The 12,194-nt window shown below is 38.8% G+C and overlaps 1 protein-coding gene across 1 annotated transcript in view; it reads right to left on the bottom strand.

Moving 5' to 3' along the window:
* Window positions 1-396: 396 nt before the first annotated feature.
* The window catches only part of Dtd1 (D-aminoacyl-tRNA deacylase 1), a 257,126-nt gene continuing 245,328 nt past the window's right edge, over window positions 397-12,194 (bottom strand). The window contains exon 6 of the mRNA XM_045156932.1: window positions 397-908. The gene's annotated coding sequence lies outside the window, so the exon portion shown is untranslated. The remainder of the gene's footprint in view (window positions 909-12,194) is intronic.

The following is a 12,194-nucleotide window of genomic DNA, read 5'->3' as shown; positions in this document are numbered from 1 at the left end:
GTAGAATGTGGTTCTTTCTTTACAAGCCTCTTAGCTTGCTGTCTAGAATATATGCACAATGGAGTAGCTTCTAGAAAAGGGAATCTATATAGCCAACATGGGGCTTTATCTCCCCTCATCTGGTCTCTGTCAATATGGGCTGGATAGTCTAGAGTTAGAGTCTCTGCCCATCCACATTCCCTTTACAGTCATCACATTTCCAGGTAGAAGGCCATCAACCATATGTTACCACAGACAGGCTCTCACTCCAGAACCAGAGGCCAGTGTGAGACACTTGAGGAAGGCCTCTTGCAAGGCCTATCTGAGAAGTGTGGATACACACAGAATGAGTTTAGACACACTTCATTTCTATAGACGTCATTAAGCAGAAACTGATAATAAAATAGCTCACTGAGATTAGGGTTTTATTATTATTTATTTTTAGAAAAAAGAGACAATTTATAAGATGCAACATCTCATGAAATACATTATCGTTGATAGTTACTCTCCTTTCACCTGAACGCTGTTCTGTCCTGCAAACCAGTACTAGAAAGAGCATGAGCAACAGGGACGTGCTGGAGACCAACCATGGACAGGCAGAAGACACCACAGTGGACTTTAGGACAAATGATGCTGGGCCTGGTCCAAAAGCAAGCAAAGACGTGGTGGGAAGCAGGGGATCCCATGACCCTCTCTCCATGGGAAGAGCATGGTTGCGTGCCTTCTCCACACCATAGCACCCACCACCTCCTCAGACCATAGCGCTCCAGAAAATGGAGTGCTCCTTCGGTGTTTTCCTGCAGGGGTGTTCAGGTTCCCAATGTCTTGCTCTGTCTTCCTGTTCATGTTCCAGTTCAAGATTCTTAAAGCAGAGTAGGTACTTAGCATCATAAATTTTCCAGGATCCAGTTCTGCCTCATGGTAATGCGCTAAAAAGAACAAAGAAGACATTGCTAAGAATGGCTCTAAAACCTGCCTTTTAATCCTATTAAGACTGGCATGCAAACATTAAGCACTAGCTGAAGGTATCTTTTCAAGCTTACATAATAATGCTAGCATTACAGTGCTTCACTTTACTGTGAAAATTCTAACATGTGATTTATAAACACAAATATTTCTCACCAAAGAGGCTCTGGGACAACTCCATTGCTCAGGCTCAAAAAGACACAAAACCAACAATCAGTGAACATACTTCTTTTTTTTGTTTTGTTTTATTTTTTACGACAGATTCTCATTATATAACCCATACTGGTCTGGAACTCACTATATGGCTGAGTCTGGCCTTGAACTTGCAGTAATTCTCCTGCCTTGGCCTCCCAACTGCTCTGAACATACTCCTTTTGTTGTTGTTGGCAATTTCATACATATGTGATGTATTTTGGCCATATTCATTCCCATTACTCTCTCATATCTCCCTCACACTCCTGATAAACCCCTTCTTCCTCCCAGCTAGCCTCTCCTACTTTCATGGTCTTTTTAGTTATTTTGTGACCAAATAAATTTAAGTAGGGTTGCCTGCAGAAATGCGGGTCAGGAGTTATTTACTGGAGCATAGGCAACTTGTCAGTAGCTTCATGGAATGACACTCCCTCCCCCAGCAATTTTAACTAAAAATAACTAATTATAACCAATTATAACTAAAAATAACTGCCTATAGCTCCTCAGGAGGGCTGAGGTCTCAGTAGGCCCTCCCCTGCATAATGGAATGTTGACAGGCTCAATCTTGTGCAGACCTTATGCATCAAAGAGAAATTACAAGGCAAATTAGGATGTATTTGGAAATAAATTAAGATGAAAACACAACATGTTGAAATCTATAATTTTTAAAAGACAAAAGGATCAATATGAGGAATCAATATAGCCTATATAAATGTTAAAAATATGAAAAGGAGCTGGGCATGGTGACACGTGCCTATAGCAACAACACTCGGCTGAGGCAGCAGATATGTGAGTTTAAGGATAGCTTAGGCTACATAGCAAGGCTGTGTCCTAAAAAACAAATAATAAAATATAAATAAAATAGATATATAGCATATAACTATGCTCACAAATAAGTAACATAGCTACATGGAAGAAATTCCTTGAGAAACAGAAGCAAGTCTTCGGAATAGTGCAGGAAATAGAGGGGTAGGAGGCTGAGGAGAACCCAGACACAGAGTGAACTAAGTGTTTATGCTAGGGTGACTTCTAACACTACTCAGTCTTTAGTCAAAAACAGTTTGGGTTTGGGTGTAAAATATCCAAGTGAGGCCTAAATTATATGACAATAATTTAAATTATACAAAAAATAAAGTTTTTATGAGTTCTTTCTTTATTTATTAATTTGAGAGAGAGAGGGGGAGAGAAAGAGAAATAGAGAGGGAGAGAGAGAGAGAAAGGGCACACCATGGCCTCCAGCCACTGCAAACGAACTACAGATGCACGTGCCCCCTTGTGCATTTGGCTTACGTGGGTCCTGGGGAATGGAACCTGGGTCCTTTGGCTTTGCAGGCAAGTGCCTTAACCACTAAGTCATCTCTCCAGCCCCAGAAATAAAGTTTTAACTATGTAAAAAGTTCTCAGATAGTCCTCAAAAAAGATGACCCTGAGCCAGCTCTGGTAGCTCATGAATGTAATCCCAGCACACCACAGGCAAAGAACACCAAAGCAGGAGGATTGGCCATGAGTCAGGATCAGAGGACAGCCTCAGCTACCCAGTAAGTTCCAGGCCAGCCTGGGTTACATAATGAGAACATGTCTCAAAAAAAAATAATAAGTGTCTAAGTGTCTCATATTTCCTTTTGTAATTTTGAGGCTACAACAATACCCAGCCAACAGCACCAAGATTTGTGATGTAGCAATGGTGTGGCATTTGTCATATAAAAGTTGTACTCAGTCTGAAAGTTAAACGGACCTCTTCTTATTCCCTCCCATCTGAATGCCAGCTAGATAACTTTAGGAAAAGCACAAGATTCTGGTAGCAGTAGTACCATAACAGGATGCCACTTCTGTGACTGACTTTCTTATAACTTTAATGCAGGCCATGAGCAGATGCTTCAAGGAATTAACAGACATCTTTCCTTTCCCAGACCCAGTCTGATATGGAAGCCCCTGAGCCTACATAAGAATGGTGAGCTGGAACCACAGCTAGACTATACTCTTCAGTTCTACCTGGATCCATGTAAAGGATCAACGTCTCCCCAGGGGCCTATCCTGATACTCCAAAACATACCAGTTACAGCTCTGCACTGCTTGCCATGACATTTCTGGAAGACCACCAGCAGGTGAAGAATGTACAACGTCATTCTCTTGACCACATTATTTCAGTCTTTAGTCAAAGAAAGAAAATAGCCTCTTTGTTCTCAAATCCAAGAGTAAGAACCAGGGGCCTGTGAAAACCTCTTTCTCCATCTATAGCACCAACAAGTAAAACTATAAAATTGCTTTCCATGCAGACCTTCAGGGAACACCATCTTCCTGGTAAAAACTGCAAGGGTACCTCTGTTTCGGAATTTAAGATGTGTTTGGAGATCATGGTTGAATGTACTTTTCTTTCTTTTTTAACACTGAATTCAATTAGTATTCCACAGTGTTCTATCTTCTTAATGTTTAAGAATAACTGAATGATTCAAATGTGTGATACACAGAAATTATAAAGCTTACTCTGGAAAAATAAATGACTTAGAAGACCTATGGCATTCTGTTAAATGAAAAAAGCAGCTGACACTATATACACAGCAGTCTTGATCTGTGAGGAACTAAAGAGGTAAGTTACCTGCCCAGAAAAATGCTGTAAAGGTATGATACTAATATTGATTGTCTTAAGAGTGATGAGATGGAAGATTATTTTTATTTTCTTCTTTGAACAATTTGCCTTATGTAAAATTTTCCAGATGAAAAATTTTGTAATAAAAATTGAGTTAAAAAAATACCATGGAATAACACTAACCAAGGATGTGAAAGACTTATATATTGAAAACATAAAAACACTCAAGAAAGAAATTGAGGAGGACTTGAGAAAAACGGAAAGACCACTTATGCTCCTGGATAGACAGAATTAACATTGTGAAAATGGCAATCTTACCAAAAGCAATATACAGATTTAATGCAACACCAATAAAAATCCCAGCATTTTTCCTCACGGAGATAGAAAAAAGTAATCTCAACATTCATATGGAATGGTAGCAGGCCTCAACTATCCAAGCATATCCTCAGCAAAAAAAAAAAAAAAAAAGGCCACCTCTGGAGGCATCACCATACCTGATCTAAAGCTATATTATAAAGCCATAGTAACAAAAACAGCATGGTACTGGCATAAGAACAGGATCATAGACCAATGGAACAAAATAGTGGATCCAGACTTCAGGTCAAGTAACTATAGCTACTGGATCTTTGACAAAGGCCCTAACAATGTAGACTGGGAAAAAGACAGCATCTTCAACACATGTGCTAGACAAACTGGAAACCATATGCAGGAAAATGAAACTAGACTGACACATCTCACCATACACAAAAATCAAGTCCAAATGGATCAAAGACTTCGATATAAGACTGGAAACTCTGCTGCTACTGGAAAAAAAAAATAGGAGAACCTTTCCACATTACAGGATTAGGAAAAGACTTCCTTAACAAAACCCCAGTAGCTCAGGAACTTAAACAATCACTCAACCACTATGATCTCAGAAAACTGAAAAATTTCTTCACAAACATACAATAAGCATAGCTAATTTATTCACAGAATGGGAGCAAATTTTTGCCAGCTATACTACTGGCAGAGAAGTGGGATTGCTTGTAGACACCTGACTGTGTGGCTTTGGCCTTTTTGAGATGATTTTCAAGATGAATGTGCAAAGATTTAAACCTCTGGCCTAAGAGATGCCTTGCAGTGCTGTAAGTAGAGAAATGAACTATTCTGGTCAGAGTTGAAAGGCCTGAATGCAGTAAGAACTATGGACTGTGAAAGTTGGCTTATGAGGATGAGAAAGAGCTTTGCTTGGACTGGGCTAGCAGTTTGTGTGAGAAGCTTGCTGATATGCCTTTGTCCTGAGAAGTTGTTCAGGGTTGCTTTGCATAGAAGTGTACTGGTGTGAGCAGAGGGATATGGCACAGGAAAAATGAAATCTTTGGGCCTAAACTTCTGCCCATTCATGTGGAAACTGTTTGAGAGATTATTACCATTGAGATTGGCCAGCTAACCTGTACTGGGGCAACAGGAAGAATGTAGACTCTTTGGAAGGGGCCTGAGTGCTCAAGGAGTGTCCTATTCTTTAAAATCTGCTTTATTCCCCCCTGGATTAACAAATTGGCATTCTACCTCCTATAGTGGAGCGTAAGAAATGCAGGAAAGGGTCACTGAGTTTACAACATGGTCTTGTGTTTAGGAAATGGCCATGGGCAGTGTGAGGCAGGTTTGCTGAATGCCTGCATGGAGACCCCATGGCGCCATAAGGATAAACCGTGTATTGCAGTGGAGACCCAGTAGAGATGCCAGGACCATGAGATGGTTGCTAAGGAAAGCTGCCGACCCGATGAGGTTTTCTAGGACTGTGAAGTAGCCTAGCTGGAGGGGTGGACTTGGAACTTGAGAGACTTGTTGTTGGTTAAAATTATCAAACTTGGAGATTTGTCATTGGTTAGAGTTGTTGGACCTGGAGTGACAGAGTTTGATGCTTGCCCTGGTTGTTTTAAATCTTATCTTGGCTGAATATCTCTTTGCTATGCCCAATGCCATCTTTTGCAGTATGAATGTTCATTCTGTGCCATTATGGGTTTGGGGGGAAATTTTTGGTATTATGGCTCAGTTAAAAGATCTTGGATTATGGGGATGTAAAAACTATGGGGACTTTTAAAGACGGACTGAATGCATTGAATTTTACATCATGGACAGTTAACAGTTTACGGGGGACAAGGGAGGAATGTGGTGGTTTGATTCAGGTGTCCGCCATAAACTTAGGTGTTCTGAATGCTAGATTTCCAGCTAATAGAGATTTGGTAATTAATGCCTCCTGGAGACAGTGTATTGCTGGGGGCAGGCTTATGGGTGTTATAGCCAGTGTCCCCTTGCCAGTGTTTGGCACACTCTCCTGTTGCTATTGTCCACCTTATGTTGTCCAGGGGGTAATGTCCACTCTCTGTTCATGCTACCATTTTCCCTGCCATTATGGAGCTTCCCCTGAAGCTTGTAAGCCAAAATAAACCTCTTGTTTTTCACACAAGCTACTCTTGATTTTGTGATTTCTAGCAGCAATGCAAGCCTGACTGCAATATACAAAGAACTCAAAAAAACTAAAAAAAAAAAAAAAAAAAAAAAATCACCCAACCAACCAAAGTGGGGCACAGAACTGAATATGGAGTTCTCAGAGGAAGAAATACAAACGGCCAACACACACTTAAGAAAATGTTCAACAACCCTACTCATCAGGGAAATGCAAATTAAAACAACTATGAGATTCCACCTTACCCCAGTAAGGATAGCAAACATTAAAAAATCAAATAAAAACAAATACTAGAGAGGATGTGGAGAAATATGAATCCTCATTCACTGGTAGTGGGGATGTGAGATGGTATAACCACTATGGAAAGCAATATGGAGACTCCTAAAAGGGTTGACTATAGAGTTACCAACAGACCTAGTTATTTCCCTACTGGGCATGTACCCTAAAAGCTCCATGCCTCAGTTCAGAGAGAATTGTTTAACCATGTTTACAGCTGCTCAATTCATAATAGCTAAGAACTGGAATCAACTCAGATTTCCATCATTGGACAAATGGATTACCAAGATGTGGTATATCTACACGATGGAATTCTACTCAGCAGTTAGAAAAAAATGACACAATGAGAGACTTCCAGTTAAGATGGCAGCGTAGGTACCATGCCAAAGCTGCCTGGGGGGAAAAAGCCAAAAAAAAAAAAACAAACAGCAAAATACACACTTTTACTAAAAAGTGAGGTGTACAGGAAATTGAAAAGGCAACGGAGAAGAAGGAGAGATCCAGAGCATCCAGAGCCCACACAGGCTGGCAGAAGCACCTCCGGCAGATCCGCACGTGGGACCTCAGCAGCACCAGCAGTGGCACGCTAGCCAGCGCCAGGCTCGGCTTGAGCCATAGGAAAAGCCAGGTGAGGGGATTTTCCACTCACACTGGAGCTCTCCACAACTCAAGAAATGTAAAAGGAGAACAGCAGTGAACAACAGAGGAGCAGGTCACAAAGTAGAAGAACATGGGAACAATGGGCAAACTGAGCAGCATCAGCAGCCTCCCCTCCTCGCTGCCAGTGCCCGGCTCCCTCCCCCACCGCCAGTGTCCAGCTCCGGCTAACAGAGAAGTGGTCCAGGGACCTGGCCATGCCTACTTGAACCAACAGTGGAACCCAAGCATAACTGAGACCAAAATCATCCCAAAAGGTAACTGGGATTACACCAGGTCAGTGACCACCTAATAAACCTGGTATATAGGCCTGAATCAGAAGTGCTAATTGTACCTTCCATGTCAGGATAAATTATGTGTTAAATCTGAACATGGTCAGATTTGTCATTAGTAAATAAGCTGTATTTTGGGCATGTTATATGTTGCTTCTTGATTTATAGTGGCTTTGTTTACTCTTCTGTTATACATTAGGGAAGGGTCTCACCTGGTCACAAGCTGACTTAGAACCCTCTACAGACCAGAATTTTAACCTCCTTGTTGTCAGGATTAAGGGAGTGGGTGAGGCAGCACACAGCCTAAGGGACAGACAGAGGATCTGGTTGTCATAATACATACTTTTAGATAAATACTCTGCTGTTTTTCATTGAAAGTGTATATTGTTTAGTTAAATTTTAGAAACTATCTGTATTTGGCTCCACTCAGCATGCTTGAATACTCTCATAATAGACAAACCCAACACCTACAGTCACTCCTGTAGATACTCTCAAAGTCTTGAGAGCCACACATAGTGCCTTAAGCTCCTACCCTGAAGATATATAACATCAGATTGATTAATACCTCTAATAATACCCAGCTAACTAGAAAATCCAATCATTAAATAAACAAGGATGCAAAAATATATACATTATAGCACAAGAAACACCAAAAATCAAGACAACATAAATCCACCAAAAAGTATCAATGTATCAGAAATGACCTCCAGTGAGAACAAGTTAGAGGAAATGTCTGAGAAAGATTTCAAAAGAATGATTATAAATATGTTCAAAGAAGTCAAAGAAGAAATCAAAGGAAGCAAAGAAGACACAGAATGCCAATTTAATGAAATAAAGAAGTCAACACTAGACATAAATAAGGAAATAGAAATAATAAAGAAAAACAAGTTAGAATTACTAGCAATAAAGAACATAGTTAACGAAAAAAAAAAAAAAAAAAAACTCTGTAGAAAATCTTACCAGTAGAATGGATGAAGGAGAGGACAGAATATCTAAGCTAGAAGATCAGCTGGCAGATCTAATACAGTCCAACAAAGACAAAGACAAACTAACAGAAAAGTATGAGTGGGAATTTCAAGATATTCGGGACACTATGAAAAGATCAAACATAAGAATTCAGGGCATAGTAGAAGGAGAAAAATTACACTCCAAAGGCATAGTTGGTGTCTTCAACAAAATCATAGAAGAAAACTTCCCCCAAATTGGGAAAGAGATGCCAATGCAGATACAGGAAGCCTTTAGAATCCCAGCCAGACAAAACCTGGAAAGAACCTCTCCTCACCATATTATAATCAAACTACCAAACACACAAACCAAAGAAAAAATATTGAAAGCAGTCAGAGAGAAAAATCAAGTTACCTACAAAGGCAAGCCCATCAGGATTACAGCAGATTACTCAACAAAAACTTTAAACGCCAGAAGAGTGTGGAGTGATGTATTCCAAGTCCTGAAAGATAACAACTGTCAACCAAGGTTACTTTATCCTGAAAAGATATCCATTCAAATAGACAGAGAAATAAGACATTCCATGACAAAAGCAAGCTAAAGGAGTATTTGAAGACAAAAGCAGCTCTACAGAACATACTGAAAGAATCCTCCATGCTGAAGAAAAAGAAAAGTGCACATATAAGGAACTGAGAAAAAAACAAACCATATTCAAATACCAGTTAACAGAAGAAAACAAAGGTAAAACCAGAAGAACTACAAAAAAATGGCAAAAATGACTACACACCTTTCAATAATATCTCTTAATATCAACGGCCTAAATGCCCCAAACAAAAGGCAAAGGTTTGCAGACTGAGTTACAAAACAGGATCCTTCAATTTGTTGCCTCCAAGAAACCCACCTTTCTACAAAGGATGGACACTATCTTAGGGTAAAAGGTTGGAAAATGGTGTTTCAAGCAAATGGACCTAGAAAACAAGCAGGGGTTGCTATCTTAATATCTGACAAGGTAGACTTCAGTCCAACATTAGTTCAGAAAGGCCACTTTATATTGGTTAAAGGCACCCTCCAACAGGAGGACATTACAATCCTAAACATATATGCACCTAACATGGGGACCCCCAAATTCATCAAAGAAACACTATTAGAATTAAGGTCACCGATAATACCAAACACAGCGGTAGTAAGTGACTTCAACACCCCACTCTCATCAAATGACAGGTCATCCTGGGAAAAAATAAACAGAGAGGCATCTGGACTAAATGAGGTCATAGAAGGAATGGACCTAACAGATATCTACAGGATATTTCTTTCATCCAAAGGCTGCAGAATATACATTCTTTTCAGCAGCACATGGAACATTCTCTAAAACAGACCATATATTAGGACACAAAGCAAATCTTAACAAATAAAGGAAAATTGAAATAATTACTGGCATCCTATCTGACCACAATGGAATCAAACTACAAATCAATAGCAAGAAAGGCTATAGAGAATACACAAAATCATGGAAATTAAACAATACATTACTAAATGATGAATGGGTCAATGAAGAAATCAAGAAGGAAATCAAAAAATTTATAGAATCAAACGATAATGAGAACACAACATACCAAAATCTCTGGGACACAATGAAGGCAGACCTAAGAGGTAAATTGATAGCTATAAGCACCTATATTAAATACTCAGAAGGGTCACAAGTAAACAACCTAATGCTTCACCTTAAAGTCTTGGCAAAAGAAGAACAAAGCAAACCAAAAATCAGTAGACGGGAAGAAATAATACGGATTAGGGCAGAAATTAATGAAATAGAAACCAAAAAACCAATCCAAAGAATCAATGAAACAGAGTTGATTCTTTGAAAGGATAAACAGGATTGATAAACACTTAGCAAATATGACCAAAAGAGAGAAGAGATACAAATTAATAAAATTAGAGATGAAAAAGGTAACATTATAACAGATGCCAGATAAATTCAAAAAAATCATATGGACATACTATAAAAGCATATACTCCAGAAAGTATGAAAATCTGAAAGAAATGGATGAGTTCCTTGATTTATATGACCTGCCTAAATTAAATCAAGATGAGGTTAATCACTTAGATATAACTATAACAAGCATGGAGATCCAAGCAGTTATCAACAATCTCCCAACTAAAAAATGCCCAGGCCCAGATGGATTCACTGCTGAATTTTACCAGACCTTCAGGAAAGAACTAACACCATTGCTTCTTAAGCTTTTCCATAAAATAGAAAAGGAAGGAATCCTACCAAACTCCTTCTAGGAAGCCAGCATCACCCTGATACCAAAACCAGACAAAGATAGAACACAAAAAGAAAATTACAGACCTGTCTCCCTCAAGAACATAGATGCAAAAATTCTTAACAAAATATTGGCAAAGAGAATACAAGAATATATCAGAAAGATCATTCACCCTGACCAAGCAAGCTTTATCCCAGAGATGCAGGAATGCTTCAACATAAGCAAATCAATAAGTGTAATACATTATATAAATGGACTGAAGGACAAAAATCACATGATCATCCCATTAGATGCAGAGGAAGCGTTTGAGAAAATCCAACATTCTTTCATAATAAAAGTCCTACAGAGATTAGGAATAGAAGGAACATATCTCAATATAATAAAGGTTATTTATGAAAAGCCTACAGCCAACGTATTACTAAATGGGGAAAAACTGGAAGCTTTTCCACTAAAATCAGGAACAAGACAAAGGTGTCCACTGTCCCCACTTTTATTTAATATAGTACTGGAAGTCTTAGCCATAGCAATAAGGCAAGAGATGCACATAAAAGGGATACAAATTGGACAGGAAGAGATCAAGTTATCATTATTTGCAGATGACATGATTCTATATATAAAGGACCCTAAAGACTCTACTAGCAAACTATTAGAGCTGATAAACACCTACAGCCATGTAGTAGGATACAAAATAAATACACAGAAATCAGTAGCCTTCCTATATGCTAACAACAAACACACAGAGGATGAAATCAGAGAATCATTCCCACTCACAATTGCATCAAAGAAAATAAAGTACCTTGGAATAAACCTAACCAAGGAAATAAAGAATCTCTACAATGAAAACTATAAAACACTCAAGCGAGAAACTGAGGAGGACATTAGGAAATGGAAAAACATCCCTTGTTCCTGGATTGGAAGAATCAATATTGTGAAAATGGCAATCTTACCAAAAGCAATCTACATATTCAATGTAATCCCCATCAAAATGCCAATGACATTCTTTACAGAAATAGAAAAAAATAATCCAAAAATTCATTTGGAATCACAAAAAACCTCAAATATCTAAAATAATACTTAGCAACAAAAATAAGGCTAGTGGTATCACCATGCCTGATTTTAACCTATACTACAGAGCCACAGTAACAAAAACAGCATAGTACTGCACAAAAGCAGACATGTAGATCAATGGAACAGAAGAGAGCACCCAGATGTAAGCCCAAGTAGATATAGCCATCTGATATTCGATAAAAATGCCAAAAATACTCATTGGAGAAAAGACATCCTCTTCAGCAAATGGTGTTGGGAAAACTGGATATGTATCTGTAGAAAGATGAAAATAGATTCTTCTATCTTTCCATGCACAAGAATTAAGTCCAAATGGATTAAAGAACCTTAACATAAGACTGGAAACTCTAAAACTGCTAGAGGAAAAAGTAGGGGAAACCCTTCAACATATTGGTCTTGGCAAAGACTTTCTGAATACAACCCCAATTGCTCAGGCAATAAAACCACAGATTAACCACCGGGACTTCAAGAAATTACAAAGATTTTGTACTGCAAAGGACACTGTGAATAAAGCAAGGAGGCAACCTGCAGAATGGGGAAAA

Source organism: Jaculus jaculus, chromosome 8 (assembly GCF_020740685.1).
Source record: "Jaculus jaculus isolate mJacJac1 chromosome 8, mJacJac1.mat.Y.cur, whole genome shotgun sequence".
Classification (NCBI taxonomy): domain Eukaryota; kingdom Metazoa; phylum Chordata; class Mammalia; order Rodentia; family Dipodidae; genus Jaculus; species Jaculus jaculus.
The sequence above is the reverse complement of the archived record's forward strand: the minus strand, read 5'-3'. Positions and strand labels throughout refer to the sequence as shown.